This window comes from Schistocerca americana, chromosome 5 (genome assembly GCF_021461395.2).
Source record: "Schistocerca americana isolate TAMUIC-IGC-003095 chromosome 5, iqSchAmer2.1, whole genome shotgun sequence".
Classification (NCBI taxonomy): domain Eukaryota; kingdom Metazoa; phylum Arthropoda; class Insecta; order Orthoptera; family Acrididae; genus Schistocerca; species Schistocerca americana.
This window is the reverse complement of record NC_060123.1, coordinates 589,809,667-589,825,884: the sequence shown is the minus strand read 5'-3', so window position 1 is coordinate 589,825,884 and position 16,218 is coordinate 589,809,667. Positions and strand designations below refer to the sequence as shown.

Genomic DNA, 16,218 nt, shown 5'->3' with positions numbered 1-16,218 from the left:
AAGGACTTCGCGGTAACCGAACTTTTCTGCAAGTAGTTGTCGAAAGGTTAAGCTGCCATCAAGCTGAGCGATGATTTGAGCACCGCGCGGAGCTTTACAAGGCGTGGTCCTGCCGCAGATGGTATGCCAACAGAGTACCCAGCTAGGTGCGGGGGAAAACACGACCTGCAATTTAACGTGCACCCCGGAACACGGTGCAACATTTTAATTTTCACGTTATGAGACCGTCTCCAGGGGTGAAGAATGCGACAACTGAGAAAAAAAAGATCCTGCGACAGGCTACAAATGGTACACGTGATCTTTGGATGTTTAGGCCTACCACGTACTCACTGAGCCACCCAGTTAAACTGATTAGTTCAGCAGTTTCGTGTTGATCAGTGAAATATTCCCGAATTGCGCTTCTCGCTTTATTTCTTAACGCATGTCATTGACGTCTACAATTTAAGAAAAAAATGTTCAAATGTTTGTGAAATCTTGTGGGACTTAACTGCTAAGGTCATCAGTCCCTAAGCTTACACACTACTTAACCTAAATTATCCTAAGGACAAACACACACACCCACGCCCGAGGGAAGACTCGAACCTCCGCCGGGACCGGCACAGTACGTGGCTGCAGCGCCTTAGACCGCTCGGCTAATCCCGCGCGGGGACAATTTAAGAGATGTTTCTGTTCGCTATGGTGACAGCACTAGCTAAACAGCTCTCTTAGAGTGAGGAAATGTGTTGTTTGTTCGTTTTTTTTAAATGTCGGTTATAAACCGAAACCATGGTAAAAAGGAAAGACGTTAAAGGAGTTAAATAACAACTAAGTACCCCAGATTATACCGCACACAAGGAAGCATAATATGTGAATAAAATGATGTATGCTGTCTTTTCATATGTCTATGAAATTTTGACTTCCTCCTCCTCTTCTTCTTCTTCATTTCCCCAGAGCATATTGGTCTAGTAGTGGGTCGACTTTTCCAGTTGTTGCTTGTACTATTTAACTTCCTCCTGACACCACAGTCGTCAACGTAACCTAGGGGAGGGAAGTCATCCCAACCATATGTCCCCGAATCGTGTAGACTTTGTTCTGTATGTTATATTTTAAAACTTTTTGTATGGTATTGTCTGACGCAGAATTTGAGGGCCAGCCCGGCATTTGCCTACGCAAACGTGGGAAACCGCCTGAGTTCCACACTAAGACTGGCCAGTGTACCAGCCACCGTGGTTAATCAGCTGCGCGGATTGAAGAGGGTCCGGATCAGCTCCCTGTCCCACAAACTAGCGCGCTGCGCGTTACGTTGTATCAGAAAGGTCGACTACCAAAATTTGACACCCGGATAAATTTGAGATGTAAGTGACAGGCATGTAGAAATAATGTGTGAACCGCAGTATCCGTGTGTGTGGAAACACGTCTGGGCAAATAAAATAGAAGGAAAAGAAAACTATGTGTCTTGTAGAATGCGAAGATATACACTGAAGTGGCAAACAAACTGGTACACCTGCCTAATATCGTGTAGGGCCCCCGCGAGCAGGTAGAAGTGCCGCAACACGACGTGGCATGGACTCGACTAATGTCTAAAGTAGTGTTGCAGGGGACTGACACTATGAGTCGTGCAGGCTGTCCATAAATCCGTAAGAATACGAGGGGTGGAGATCTCTTCTGAACAACACGTTGCAAGGCATCCCAGATATGTTCAATAACGCTCATGACAGGGGAGCTTGGTAGACAGTGGAAGTGCTTTAACTCAAAAGAGTGTTCATGGAGCCACTCTGTAGTAATTCTGGACGTGTGGGGTGTCGCATTGACCTGCTGGAATTGCCATAGCCATTCGGAATGCACAATGGATACGAATGGATGCAGGTGATCAGACAGGATGCTTACGTACGTGTCACCTGCCAGAGTCGTATCTAGACGTATCAGGGGTCCCGTATCACAACTGCACTCGCCCCACACCATTGCAGAGCCTCCACCAGTTTGGACAGTCCCCCGTTAACATGCAGGGTCTTTGGATTCATGAAGCTGTCTCCACACCTGTACACGTCCATCCTCTAGATGCAATTTGGAACGAGGCTCCCGACCAGGCAACGTGTTTCAAGTCATCAGCAGTCCAATGACGGTGTTGGCGGGCCCAGACGAGGAAACAGTTCAAATGGCTCTGAACACTATGGGACTTAACTTCTGAGGTCATCAGTCCCCAAGAACTTAGAACTACTCAAACCTGACTAACCTAAGGACATCACACACATCCATGCCCGAGGCAGGATTCGAACCTGCGGCCGTAACGGTCGCGCGGTTCCAGACTGTAGCGCCTAGAACCGCTCGGCCGCCCCGGCCGGCTCAGGTGAGGAGGAAAGCTTTGTGTCGTGCAGTCATCAAGTGTACACGTGTGGTCCTTTGGCTCCGAAAGGCCAGATTGATTATGTTTCGTTGAATGGTTCATACTATGTTTTGTTGATGGCCCAGCACTGAAATCTCCAGCAATTTGTGGAAGCGTTGCACTTCTGTCACGTTGAACGATTCTGTTCAGCCGTCGTTGTTTCCGTTTCCAGGCCGCAGTGATGTCGGATATTTGATGTTTTACTGGATTCCTGACTTTCACAGTACACTCGTGAAATGGTCGTACAGGAAAATCCCCACTTCATCGCTACCTTGGAGATGCTGTATCCCATCGCTCGTGCGCCGACTATAGCGCCACGTTCAAACTCTCTGAAATCTTAATTACGTGCCATTGTAGCAACAGTAACCGATCTAACAACTGCGACAGACACTTGTCTTATACAGCTGCCTTTTACTGCGCACTGCCAAGTCTCTATACAGGGTGTTATAAAAAGGTACGGCCAAACTTTCAGGAAACATTCCTCACACGCAAAGAAAGAAAATATGTTATGTGGACATGTGTCCGGAAACGCTTACTTTCCATGTTAGAACTCATTTTATTACTTCTCTTCAAATCACATCAATTATGGAATGGAAACACACAGCAACAGAACGTACCACCGTGACTTCAAACACTTTGTTACAGGAAATGTTCAAAATGTCCTCCGTTAGCAAGGATACACGCATCCACCCTCCGTCGCATGGAATCCCTGATGCGCTGATGCAGCCCTGGAGAATGGCGTATTGTATCACAGCCGTCCACAATATGAGCACGAAGAGTCTCTACATTTGGTACCGCGGTTGCGTAGACAAGAGCTTTCAAATGCCCCCATAAATGAAAGTCAAGAGGGTTTTGAGGTCAGGAGAGCGTGGAGGCCATGGAATTGGTCCGCCTCTACCAATCCATCTGTCACCGAATCTGTTGTTGAGAAGCGTACGAACATTTCGACTGAAATGTGCAGGAGCTCCATCGTGCATGAACCACACGTTGTGTCGTACTTGTAAAGGCACATGTTCTGGCAGCACAGGTAGAGTATCCCGTATGAAATCATGATAACGTGCTCCATTGAGCGTAGGTGGAAGAACATGGGGCCCAATCAAGACATCACCAACAATGCCTGCCCAAACGTTCACAGAAAATCTGTGTTGATGACGTGATTGCACAATTGCGTGCCGATTCTCGTCAGCCCACACACGCTGATTGTGAAAATTTACAATTTGATCACGTTGGAATAAAGCCTCATCCGTAAAGAGAACATTTGCACTGAAATGAGGATTGACACATTGTTGGATGAACCATTCGCAGAAGTGTACCCGTGGAGGCCAATCAGCTGCTGATAGTGCCTGCACACGCTGTACATGGTACGGAAACAAGTGGTTCTCCCGTAGCACTCTCCATACAGTGACGTGTTCAACGGTACCTTGTACAGCAGCAACTTCTCTGACGCTGACATTAGGGTTATCGTCAACTGCACGAAGAGTTGCCTCGTCCATTGCAGGTGTTCTCGTCGTTCTAGGTCTTCCCCAGTCCCGAGTCATAGGCTGGATTGTTCTGTGCTCCCTAAGACGCCGATCAACTGCTTCGAACGTCTTCCTGTCGGGACACCTTCGTTCTGGAAATCTGTCTCGATACAAACGTACCGCGCCACGGCTATTGCCCCGTGCTAATCCATACATCAAATGGTCATCTGCCAACTCCGCATTTGTAAACAATGCACTGACTGCAAAAACCACGTTCGTGATGAACACTAACCTGTTGATGCTATGTACTGATGTGCTTGATGCTAGTACTGTAGAGCAATGAGTCGCATGTCAAAACAAGCGCCGAAGTCAACATTACCTTCCTTCAATTGGGCCAACTGTCGGTGAATCGAGGAAGTACAGTAGATACTGACGAAACTAAAATGAGCTCTAACATGGAAATTAAGCGTTTCCGGACACATGTCCACATAACATCTTTTCTTTGTTTGTGTGTGAGGAATGTTTCCTGAAAGTTTGGCCGTACTTTTTTGTAACACCCTGTATAGGCGTTTGCATATTGCAGCGCCGTATTCTGCCTGTTTACATATGTCTCTATTTGAATACGTGTGCTTATACCAATAGCTAAAATAGGCAACCCAAGTGACACACGTGTGGTGCCCGCAGACAGTAGTTTTGTCAACTTGGTACCTGCAACGTGAGACACCTCCCGGCGGAGCACTTGTGGGGGAGGCCTGCGTGCAGTGGCAGCCGCTGGCGCGGGCTTCCGGCCGCCCACGCGACCTCTCCCCCTGCCCCCAGCCGCCCTTCGGCCCCCCTTCTCTCCTCTCCTGGCCCGGCCCGGCTCCGGCTCGCCTCACTCGTTATCGCAGTCCGCTCCGGCAGCCCGTCTGCCCACGGGGAACTAATTGCTGCCAACAGCTTCGCGCTGTCCGGGCGAGCGCCAGCCAACAACCGCCACCCCTCCCCCACAGTCAAGCGAGCGAGACACCCTCCACCCGAGTCCCGCCACCCTACCACCCCTCCCATTATTTTTTAATTATGGGCTTTTCCTCCACGCCCGTTCGACGGCCCCTCTCTTCCGACCCCCGCCCTCTCTCTTCTCTCTCTCTCTCTCTCTCTCCCTCTCTCATACACACACACATTACTTATTTTCAGGGGCGTCACGAACGGCGATCCGCTTTGCGCTCTTCCTCACTTGACGACTTTGTTTTACATAGCGGGTGATCAAAAAGTCAGTATAAATTTGAAAACTTAATAAACCACGGAATAATGTAGATAGAGGGGTGAAAATTGATACACATGTTTGGAATGAAATGTGGTTTTTATTACAACCAAAAAAAAAAACTAAGTTCACAAAATGTTCGACAGATGCCGCTGGACAGCAAAACGTAAGTGATTGCGCATGACAATCGTCATGCTTGGCCTCCCAGTTCCCCAGACCTCAGTCCGTGCGATTATTGGCTTTGGGGTTACCTGAAGTGGTAAGTGTATCGTGATCGACCGACATCTCTAGGGATGCTGAAAGACAACATCCGACGGCAATGCCTCACCATAACTGGGACATGCTTTACAACAGTGCTGTTCACAACGTTATTCCTCGACTACAGCTATTGTTGAGGAATGATGGTGGACATATTGAACATTTCCTCTAAAGAACATCATCTTTGTTTTGTCTTAGTTTGTTACGCTAATTATTGCTATTCTCGTCATATGAAGCGCCATCTGTCGGACATTATTTGAACTTTTGTATTTTTTTGGTTCTAATAAAACCCCATGTCATTCCAACCATGTGTGTCAATTTGTACCTCTCTATCTACATTATTCCGTGATTTATTCAGTTTTCAAATTTGTACTGACTTTCTCATCACCCGGTACGTTAGAACCGAGCCACTTGGGTGATCTAACACATTCATTTTCGCTACTTTCCTCACCCCCCTCCCCCCCCCCCCCCGTTTTTGGAGTACTTCTTCGTCTTCTCTCCATCATACTTTTTTGTTCTTCTGTCCACTTTGTTCTTAATTTTTTTCGTCATTTTCTTTTTTTTTCAATTTCGGAAGCCTTTGTAGTATTCCTTGGTAACGTGGCTCTAATGCAGTTGTTATCTCTTTTTAAGATCCTTTGATATTGTTTCAAAGTATCTTACAAAGAGATAACAACTGCATTAGAGCCAAGTTACCAAAGAATACGATAAACAGTTTGGACAAGAAGAGAATAGAAGCTTTCGAAATGCGGTGCTACAGAAGAATGCTGAAGATTGGAGGGGTAGATCAGATAACTGATGAGGAGGTATGGAATAGAATTAGGGAGAAGAGGAGTTTGTGGCACAACTTGACGCGAAGAAGCGACCGGTTCGTAGGACATGTTCTGAGGCATCAAGGGATCACAAATTTAGCATTCGAGGGCAGCGAAGAGGATAAAAATCGTAGAGGGAGACCAAGAGGTGACTACACTAAGCGGATTCAGAAGGATGAAGCTTACAGTAAGTACTGGGAAATGAGAAGCTTGCACAGGATAGAGTAGCATACGGTCGCAGGTTCGAATCCTGCCTCGGGCTTGGATGTCTGTGACGTCCTTAGGTTAGTTAGGTTTAGTTAGTTGTAAGTTCTAGGCAACTGATGACCTCAGACGTTAAGTCGCATAGTGCTCGGAGCCATTTGACAGAGTAGCATGGAGAGCTGCATCAAACCAGTCTCAGGACTGAAGACCACAACAACGATATTGTTTCCATCCAGTTCTGTGATCCAGGCTATCGTTGACATCTTTTTCCAGACAGGAATATTTGTTGCTAGCCTCTCTTCTTTCATTCCCTACTAATGTCCGAAAAAACAGTAATCATGCCTTTGTCCCTATCTCAGAATTTTTTTAAATATTTGCGTCGTTCGAAGGTACACTCATGGAGAGTTTCAGTACAAAATAGCTGTAATAACACAAGATATCGACAGAATTACTTCACTCGTAAAACGAATGACGCAGGTATAAAACTACGTCGTAGTCTCAAACAGTAATCATCCTCTGGTGCAATTAAAAACCTGTACTGCCTTCCGAAATGTTAAAGATTATATTATGGAAGAGAGAAGCCTTACTGAGCTACGGACTTGCTCGTATAGCGTAGCGCCCAGCGCGCTAACTTTCAAGACAGGGCAGGAGGGAAGGCAGGGGTTCGCGATGCGTTAAGGACCGCGGCGGGCCAGCGTGTGATTTTCGGGACGTTTCATATGCTCTTTTAGGCAAATGCTGTGCTATTTCCGAACTGCCACATCTGAGGTTGCGATACACAAACAGTTAAAATACACTCCTGGAAATTGAAATAAGAACACCGTGAATTCATTGTCCCAGGAAGGGGAAACTTTATTGACACATTCCTGGGGTCAGATACATCACATGATCACACTGACAGAACCACAGGCACATAGACACAGGCAACAGAGCATGCACAATGTCGGCACTAGTACAGTGTATATCCACCTTTCGCAGCAATGCGGGCTGCTATTCTCCCATGGAGACGATCGTAGAGATGCTGGATGTAGTCCTGTGGAACGGCTTGCCATGCCATTTCCACCTGGCGCCTCAGTTGGACCAGCGTTCGTGCTGGACGTGCAGACCGCGTGAGACGACGCTTCATCCAGTCCCAAACATGCTCAATGGGGGACAGATCCGGAGATCTTTCTGGCAAGGGTAGTTGACTTACACCTTCTAGAGCACGTTGGGTGGCACGGAATACATGCGGACGTGCATTGTCCTGTTGGAACAGCAAGTTCCCTTGCCGGTCTAGGAATGGTAGAACGATGGGTTCGATGACGGTTTGGATGTACCGTGCACTATTCAGTGTCCCCTCGACGATCACCAGTGGTGTACGGCCAGTGTAGGAGATCGCTCCCCACACCATGATGCCGGGTGTTGGCCCTGTGTGCCTCGGTCGTATGCAGTCCTGATTGTGGCGCTCACCTGCACGGCGCCAAACTCTCATACGACCATCATTGGCACCAAGGCAGAAGCGACTCTCATCGCTGAAGACGACACGTCTCCATTCGTCCCTCCATTCACGCCTGTCGCGACACCACTGGAGGCGGGCTGCACGATGTTGGGGCGTGAGCGGAAGACGGCCTAACGGTGTGCGGGACCGTAGCCCAGCTTCATGGAGACGGTTGCGAATGGTCCTCGCCGATACCCCAGGGGCAACAGTGTCCCTAATTTGCTGGGAAGTGGCGGTGCGGTCCCCTACGGCACTGCGTAGGATCCTACGGTCTTGGCGTGCATCCGTGCGTCGCTGCGGTCCGGTCCCTGGTTGACAGGCACGTGCACCTTCCGCCGACCACTGGCGACAACATCGATGTACTGTGGAGACCTCACGCCCCACGTGTTGAGCAATTCGGCGGTACGTCCACCCGGCCTCCCGCATGCCCATTATACGCCCTCGCTCAAAGTCCGTCAACTGCACATACGGTTCACGTCCACGCTGTCGCGGCATGCTACCAGTGTTAAAGACTGCGATGGAGCTCCGTATGCCACGGCAAACTGGCTGACACTGACGGCGGCCGTGCACAAATGCTGCGCAGCTAGCGCCATTCGACGGCCAACACCGCGGTTCCTGGTGTGTCCGCTGTGCCGTGCGTGTGATCATTGCTTGTACAGCCCTCTCGCAGTGTCCGGAGCAAGTATGGTGGGTCTGACACACCGGTGTCAATGTGTTCTTTTTTCCATTTCCAGGAGTGTACGTATATACTAAGATGGTATCTGTTCTTTCGGACATGTCCGAAAGAACAGATACCATCGGTGACCATGCAGCTCTTTAGAATGAAATTACAATGAAATGAACACCCTTAGCTGCTTACAGGCGTTGACATACGTCAACGGGGTCAGATAAAATTTTTGCTCCGACCCGGACTCGAACCCGGGATCTCCTGCTTACATGGCATACGCTCTATCCATCTGAGCCACCGAGGACACAGAGGATAGCGCGACTGCAGGGAATTATCTCGGGCACGTCTCCCGCGAAACCCGCATTCTCAACGTATTGTCCCGCAATACCTTCGTAGTGCCCCCGCCCATTATACTCATTACTCGTGGCGCGTTGCCGATTCCCGTAAGAGTTCGGGCACTGTTTGTGCATTCGCACAGAAGAAGATGGTCAAGTGGCCGGTGAGCCCACATTCTCTCCCTCTCGCGGGAGGCGTGCGAGAGTTAAATCCCTGCAGTTGCATTATCCTCTGTGTCCTCGGTGGCTCAGATGGATAGAGCGTCTGCCATGTAAGCAGGAGATCCCGGGTTCGAGTCCCGGTCGGGGCACACATTTTCATCTGTCCTCGTTGACGTATGTCAATGCCTGTAAGCAGCTAAGGGTGTTCATTTCATTGTAATTTCAGTTGAAATACGACCATAACAGACACGTAGATTTCCTCGCCTCAGATAACTGACGACTGCTCTGACAGGGAGAGCCAAATACAAGAAACGTGCCAGATCTCGAGTACAGCGCACCCCGTACTAGGCGGGACAAACGCTGAGACGAAGACTAAAACAGTGTGGCAAGTGCTCTACCGACTGGCCTATCCGAACCGGACTCGTGACCCGTCGTCACAGCTCGTCTCCTGCCACCCATACCTGACAACGTGTCATTGGCACCTCATACAATAACGTTGTCACAGTCAGAGTAAGGGTTGTCTCTGTGGTTGCCCTTCTAAAATGTCGTTTTTCCGGTATTATCAGAGCTCAGTCTGGGGAAAACTCGAGCTTGTTAGATTTCCTGCTGAAACGGGAGCCCTTATGGCGAGTGATTACTTTGTGCAACCGCAGCGCGCTCGCTTCCGCACTACGGTAATTAGCGCCCGGGTCGAGATGTGGCACGCTGGGCAGGATAGTTATAAAAGTATAGAGGGAACAGGAAGGACCCCTTTCACTTTACGAGATAGCCGTCTGAGGCGCTAATTAAAAACTGCAGGGAGTGCCTGTCATAACTGTGAGTAATTATGGTGCACCGTGCGAAAGCCTGCCGTCCGAACTGCCAAAGAGAACGGCATGCTCGGGTGACGTGCCGCCGTTAGCGTGCATGCATTTTTCGGCCACTCAGAGAATATATTCGTCCGGAGTATTGCTGCGCAGAAGAGACCACGCTGCTACTCGCCTGCGTAGACTACAATTTTCTTTTCTGGGACGCTATTTCTGTTAAGCTGCAAGATTTTAGCAATTTAAATAAAAATTTGGGGCAATGAAACAGTTTCACAGTAATTTGGCAAAGAAATTAAGGTGCTAAGCGTGCCTCTTTGTTTCTTCTTCTCTTTTGTGTTATTTGAGCTTATTACGAATGGGACAGCCTTTATAGCTTCGGGAACAAGCGAGCTCTGTCATCACGGAATTACTTGTCTGCATTCCAGTCGCCTCACGTTACCCAATGAGTAAACGGTGTGTTTGGGCGGCAGGAGCGAATACGATTTTAGATTTCAATACAGGGAGGAGAAGAATAGCGATAGTCATGTGTACAGCACAAGAAGGGAAAAAAATCACCTTCTTCACTCAAACTGTCAGTAACTCACAAGGAGTTCAATATGTATCAACAGATTTTTTTGACCATTTACCCAACAACATAGTTTGTCTGACAGGTAGTACTTACTTAAAATCGTATCTTCTGAATAACTCCTTCTGTTCTTCGGCCTGGAAGCCTGTTAGAGCTAGTTTGTAGTTACAGCAGCAGCACTGAGAAATAAGACCGGACGGGGTGGAGTCCCGTATCACTCCAACTGCGCATGCCCCCACACCATTACAGAGCCTCCACCAGTTTGGACAGACCCCTGTTAACGTGCAGGGTCCTTAGATTCATGGTCTCCCCACCTGTAAACGTCCATCCGCTCGATGTAATTTGGAACGAGGCTTGTCCGACCAGGCAATATGTTTGCAGTCATCAGCAGTCCAATATCAGTGTTGAGGGGCCCCGGCGAGGAGGAAAGCTTTGTGCCATGCAGTGGTCCTTTGGCTCCGAAAGCCCAGATTGATTATGTTTCTTTCAATGGTTCACACGATGACACTTGTTGATGGCCCAGCATTGAAATCTTCAGCAATTTGCCCCGAAGGGTTGCACTTCTGTCATGCTGGACGATTCTGTTTCAGCCGTCGTTGTTTCCGTTTCCCGGCCGCAGCGATGTCGGATATTTCATATTTTACTGCATTCCTGATGTTCACGGCACACTCGTGAAATGGTAGTACAGGAAAATCCCCACTTCATCGCTACCTCAGAGATGCTGTATCCCATCGCTCGTGCGCCGACTATAACGCCACGTTCAAACTCTCTGAAATCTTAATTACGTGCCATTGCAGCAGCAGTAACCGATCTAACAACTGCGCCAGACACTTGTCTTATACAGGGTGTTACAAAAAGGTACGGCCAAACTTTCAGAAAACATTCCTCACACACAAAGAAAGGTTGGTTGGTTGGTTTTGGGGAAGGAGACCAGACAGCGTGGTCATCGGTCTCACCGGATTAGGGAAGGATGGGGAAGGAAGTCGGCCGTGCCCTTTCAGAGGAACCATCCCGGCATTTGCCTGGAGTGATTTAGGGAAATCACGGAAAACCTAAATCAGGATGGCCGGACGCGGGATTGAACCGTCGTCCTCCCGAATGCGAGTCCAGTGTCTAACCACTGCGCCACCTCGCTCGGTCACAAAGAAAGAAAATATGTTATGTGGACATGTGTCCGGAAACGCTTACTTTCCATGTTAGAGCTCATTTTATTACTTCTCTTCAAATCACATTAATGATGGAATGGAAACACACAGCAACAGAACGTACCAGCGTGACTTCAAACACTTTGTTACAGGAAATGTTCAAAATGTCCTCCGTTAGCGAGGATACATCCACCCTCCGTCGCATGGAATCCCTGATGCGCTGATGCAGCCCTGGAGAATGGCATATTGTATCACAGCCGTCCACAATACGAGCACGAAGAGTCTCTACATTTGGTACCGGCGTTGCGTAGACAAGAACTTTCAATGCCCCCATAAACGAAAGTCAAGAGGGTTGAGGTCAGGAGAGCGTGGAGGCTATGGAATTGGTCCGCCTCTAGCAATCCATCGGTCACCGAATCTGTTGCTGAGAAGCGTACGAACACTTCGACTGAAGTGCACGAGCTCCATCGTGCATTAACCACATGTTGTGTCGTACTTGTAAAGGCACCTGTTCTAGCAGCACAGGTAGAGTATCCCGCATGAAATCATCATAACGTGCTCCATTGAGCGTAGGTGGAAGAACATGGGGCCCAATCAAGACATCACCAACAATGCCTGCCCAAACGTTCACAGAAAATCTGTGTTGATGACGTGATTGCACAATTACGTGCGCATTCTCGTCAGCCCACAAATGTTGATTGTGAAAATTTACAATTTGATCACGTTGGAATGAAGCCTCATCCGTAAAGAGAACATTTGCACCGAAATGAGGATTGTCACATTGTTGGATGAACCATTCGCAGAAGTGTACCCGTGGAGGCCAATCAGCTGCTGATAGTGCCTGCACACGCTGTACATGGTACGGAAACAAGTGGTTCTCCCGTAGCACTCTCCATACAGTGACGTGGTCAACGTTACCTTGTACAGCAGCAACTTCTCTGACGCTGACATTAGGGTTATCGTCATACGCACGAAGAATTGCCTCGTCCATTGCAGGTGTCCTCGTCGTTCTAGGTCTTCCCCAGTCGCGAGTCATAGGCTGGAATGTTCCGTGCTCCCCAAGACGCCGATCAATTGCTTCGAACGTCATCCTGCCGGGACACTTTCGTTCTGGAAATCTGTCTCGATACAAACGTACCGCGCCACGGCTATTGCCCCGTGCTAATCCATACATCAAATGGGCATATGCCAACTCCGCATTTGTAAACATTGCACTGACTGCAAAACCACGTTCGTGATGAACACTAACCTGTTGATGCTACGTACTGATGTGCTTGATGCTAATACTGTAGAGCAATGAGTCGCATGGCAACACAAGCACCTAAGTCAACATTACCTTCCTTCAATTCGGCCAACTGGCGGTGAATCGAGGAAGTACAGTGCATACTGACGAAACTAAAATGAGCTCTAACATGGAAATTAAGCGTTTCCGGACAGATGTCCACATAACATCTTTTCTTTATTTGTGTGTGAGGAATGTTTCCCGAAAGTTTGGCCTTCCCTTTTTGTAACACCCTGTGAGCTCCGCTAGCCACCAAGCGGTGTGTGGCGGAGGACACAACTCGCGCGAAAGTCGTATTCCCCCCCCCCCCCCCCCCCCCCCCTCTGTTCCACTCGTGGATCGCACGAGGGAAAAACGACTGTCTGCACGCCTCAGTACGAGCTCTTATTTCCCTTATCTTTGAATGATGATCATTACGCGATTTGAAAGTTGGTGGTAATAATATATGCTCGGTGAACATTGGATTTCGGAATTTAGTGAGCAGCCCCTTCTGTTTAGCGCGTCGTCTATCTGCAAGTGTGTCCCACTTCAAGCTGAATACGCGAACCGCAGCGTGTGGAGGCTCGTTCTGGCTCCACTCCGGTACAGTTCCGGCAGAACCAGCCAGGTGCGTTGCAGCAGCTGTTTCAAAACTCCTTCGTATACTTTCGCGTCAATAGTTTGACCCTCAAGTAGAAATCCGTCACGGATCTAGCCCTTTCTACATCTACATCTACATTTATACTCCGCAAGCCACCCAACGGTGTGTGGCGGAGGGCACTTTACGTGCCACTGTCATTACCTCCCTTTTCTGTTCCAGTCGCGTATGGTTCACGGGAAGAAGGACTGTCTGAAAGCCTCCGTACGCGCTCGAATCTCTCTAATTTTACATTCGTGATCTCCTCGGGAGGGTATAAGTAGGGGGAAGCAATATATTCGATACCTCATCCAGAAACGCACCCTCTCGAAACCTGGACAGCAAGCTACACCGCGATGCAGAGCGCCTCTCTTGCAGAGTCTGCCACTTGAGTTTGCCAAACATGTCCGTAACGCTATCACGGTTACCAAATAACCCTGTGACGAAACGCGCCGCTCTTCTTTGGATCTTCTCTATCTCCTCCGTCAGCCCAACCTGGTACGGATCCCACACTGATGAGCAATACTCAAGTATAAGTCGAACGAGTGTTTTGTAAGCCACCTCCTTTGTTGATGGACTACATTCTCTAAGGACTCTCCCAATGAATCTCAACCTGGTAGCCGCCTTATTAACAATTAATTCAGTGTTTATTCCGCTATCATATAATCATACAATAAAGGACCCTTCTTTCTATGTATTCGCAATACATTACATTTGTGTATGTTAAGGGTCAGTTGCCACTCCCTGCACCAAGTGCCTATCCGCTGCCGATCTTCCTGCATTTCGCTACAATTTTCTAATTCTGCAACTTCTCTGTATACTACAGCATCATCCGCGAAAAGCCGCATGGAACTTCCGACCTTGTCTACTAGGTCATTTATATATATTGTGAAAAGCAATGGTCCCATAACACTCCCCTGTGGCACGCCAGAGGTTACTTTAACGTCTGTAGACGTCTCTCCATTGATAACAACATGCTGTGTTCTGTTTGCTAAAAACTCTTCAATCCAGCCACACAGCTAGTCTGATATTCCGTAGGCTCTTACTTTGTTTATCAGGCGACAGTACGGAACTGTATCGAACGCCTTCCGGAAGCCAAGGAAAATAGCATGTATTAGGGATCCTGTATCTAATACTTTCTGCGTCTCATAAACAAATAAAGCGACTTGGGTCTCACACGATCGCTGTTTCCGGAATCCATGTTGATTCCTACAAAGTAGATTCTGGGTTTCCAAAAACGACGTGATACTCGAGCAAAAAACATGTTAAAAAACTTGTCGAAAAAGGCAATATCGACATCGTCCAAATTTTGGATTTTGTTAGTTGACTTTTTTTTGGGAGGCGGGGCAGATGATTAACACCACGAAATTGACTGTCGCTCAGTTTCCGGATAGTACTGATAGCGCCAAGTCTCGTCTCCTGTAATGACGGTTTCCAAAGACTGCGTGTTCTGATCAGATATGTCGACAGAATCTCGTAACGTTTCCGTCCGAGTTTGCTTCTGCTCGTCTGCCAGTCTGTGCGTTACAAACTGAGCATAAGTCTTCCGCCTTTTCAAATGTTTGTCAATAATAGTGTTTAAACTGTCTCTGCTGACCCCCTAGTACCTGCTATCAAAGACAGCCGCCGATCATCCGCAACCATCCGTCACACTCGTTCGATGGGACTGTGCATGTTGACGGTCAATCCGGACGCGGCTCAGCATCGACAACTTTTCTGCCTCTGTAGCGTTTAAACCACTCGTAAACACACTTTTTACTCAATGCTTCAACACCGGACACTTACATTCACATTCCATAAGTCTCCGTCGCCATTTTCCCTAATTTGACACAAAATTTCGTATTAAAGCGTTGCTGCATTTTGCGCTCCATTTTCGAGTGACAGGTTTCTCACACTATCATACTCGGTCGCAGTGATTGCACGGTTACGGGCGCTTGTCGATTTTTGGTACATGGGACCACTCGCCTAACTTGCCAGACACAGTTTGTACGAGGAGCGCTTGAAAAGTCCGCGCAAAAATAAAAACTACTTACGTGTTTGGGGTAAACCTTTTTTTATTTTTGGACATAGTCTCCTTTTAGACTTATACACTTCGTCCAACGCTGTTTTAATTTGTAGATCCCTTCCGAATAATAGGAATTGTCCAAGTCTGCAAAATAGCTACTAGTTGCTGCAATCACCTCCTCGTTTAAATAAAATCTTTGTCCCGCCACCCACTTCTTCATATTGGGGAACAGATTGTAGTCCGAGAGAGCCAAGTCTGGAGAATAGGGGGGATGTGAAACGAGTTAAATCATATTTCCATTAATTCTGCGACCACAATGCTGAGGTGTGTGCGGGTGCATTGTCGTGAAGGATGCAGCTTGGTTTTCAAACGTCCAGTAACGATGATTAATATGCACCTGTAATAGTTTTACCCTTTTCCAGATAGTCGATGAGGATTATCCCTTGCGAATCCCAAAAGATGTCGCCAGAACCTTTCCGGCCGAAGGAATGCTCTTCGCCTTTTTTGGTGCAAAAAAATGGTTCAAATGGCTCTGAGCACTATGGGACTCAACTGCTGTGGTCATCAGTCCCCTAGAACTTAGAACTACTTAAACCTAACTAACCTAAGGACATCACACACAACCATGCCCGAAGCAGGATTCGAACCTGCGACCGTAGCAGTCGCACGGTTCCAGACTGCGCGCCTAGAACCGCGAGTCCACCGCGGCCGGCTTTTTTGGTGCAGATTCTCCCTTGGTAACCCATGGTTTAGATTGTTGTCTGGTCTCAGGAATATAATAATGTATCCATGCTTCACCCACAGTAACGAAACGACGCT

At 48.2% G+C, this 16,218-nt stretch overlaps 1 long non-coding RNA gene and 1 other non-coding gene across 2 annotated transcripts in view; both read left to right on the top strand.

The window, feature by feature from the left end:
- LOC124616782 overlaps window positions 1-16,218 on the top strand; it is a 166,049-nt gene that overhangs the window by 117,674 nt on the left and 32,157 nt on the right. The window lies entirely within an intron of this gene.
- Window positions 9,056-9,129, top strand: Trnat-ugu. The gene has a single exon. It is a non-coding gene; the product is annotated as a tRNA-Thr (tRNA).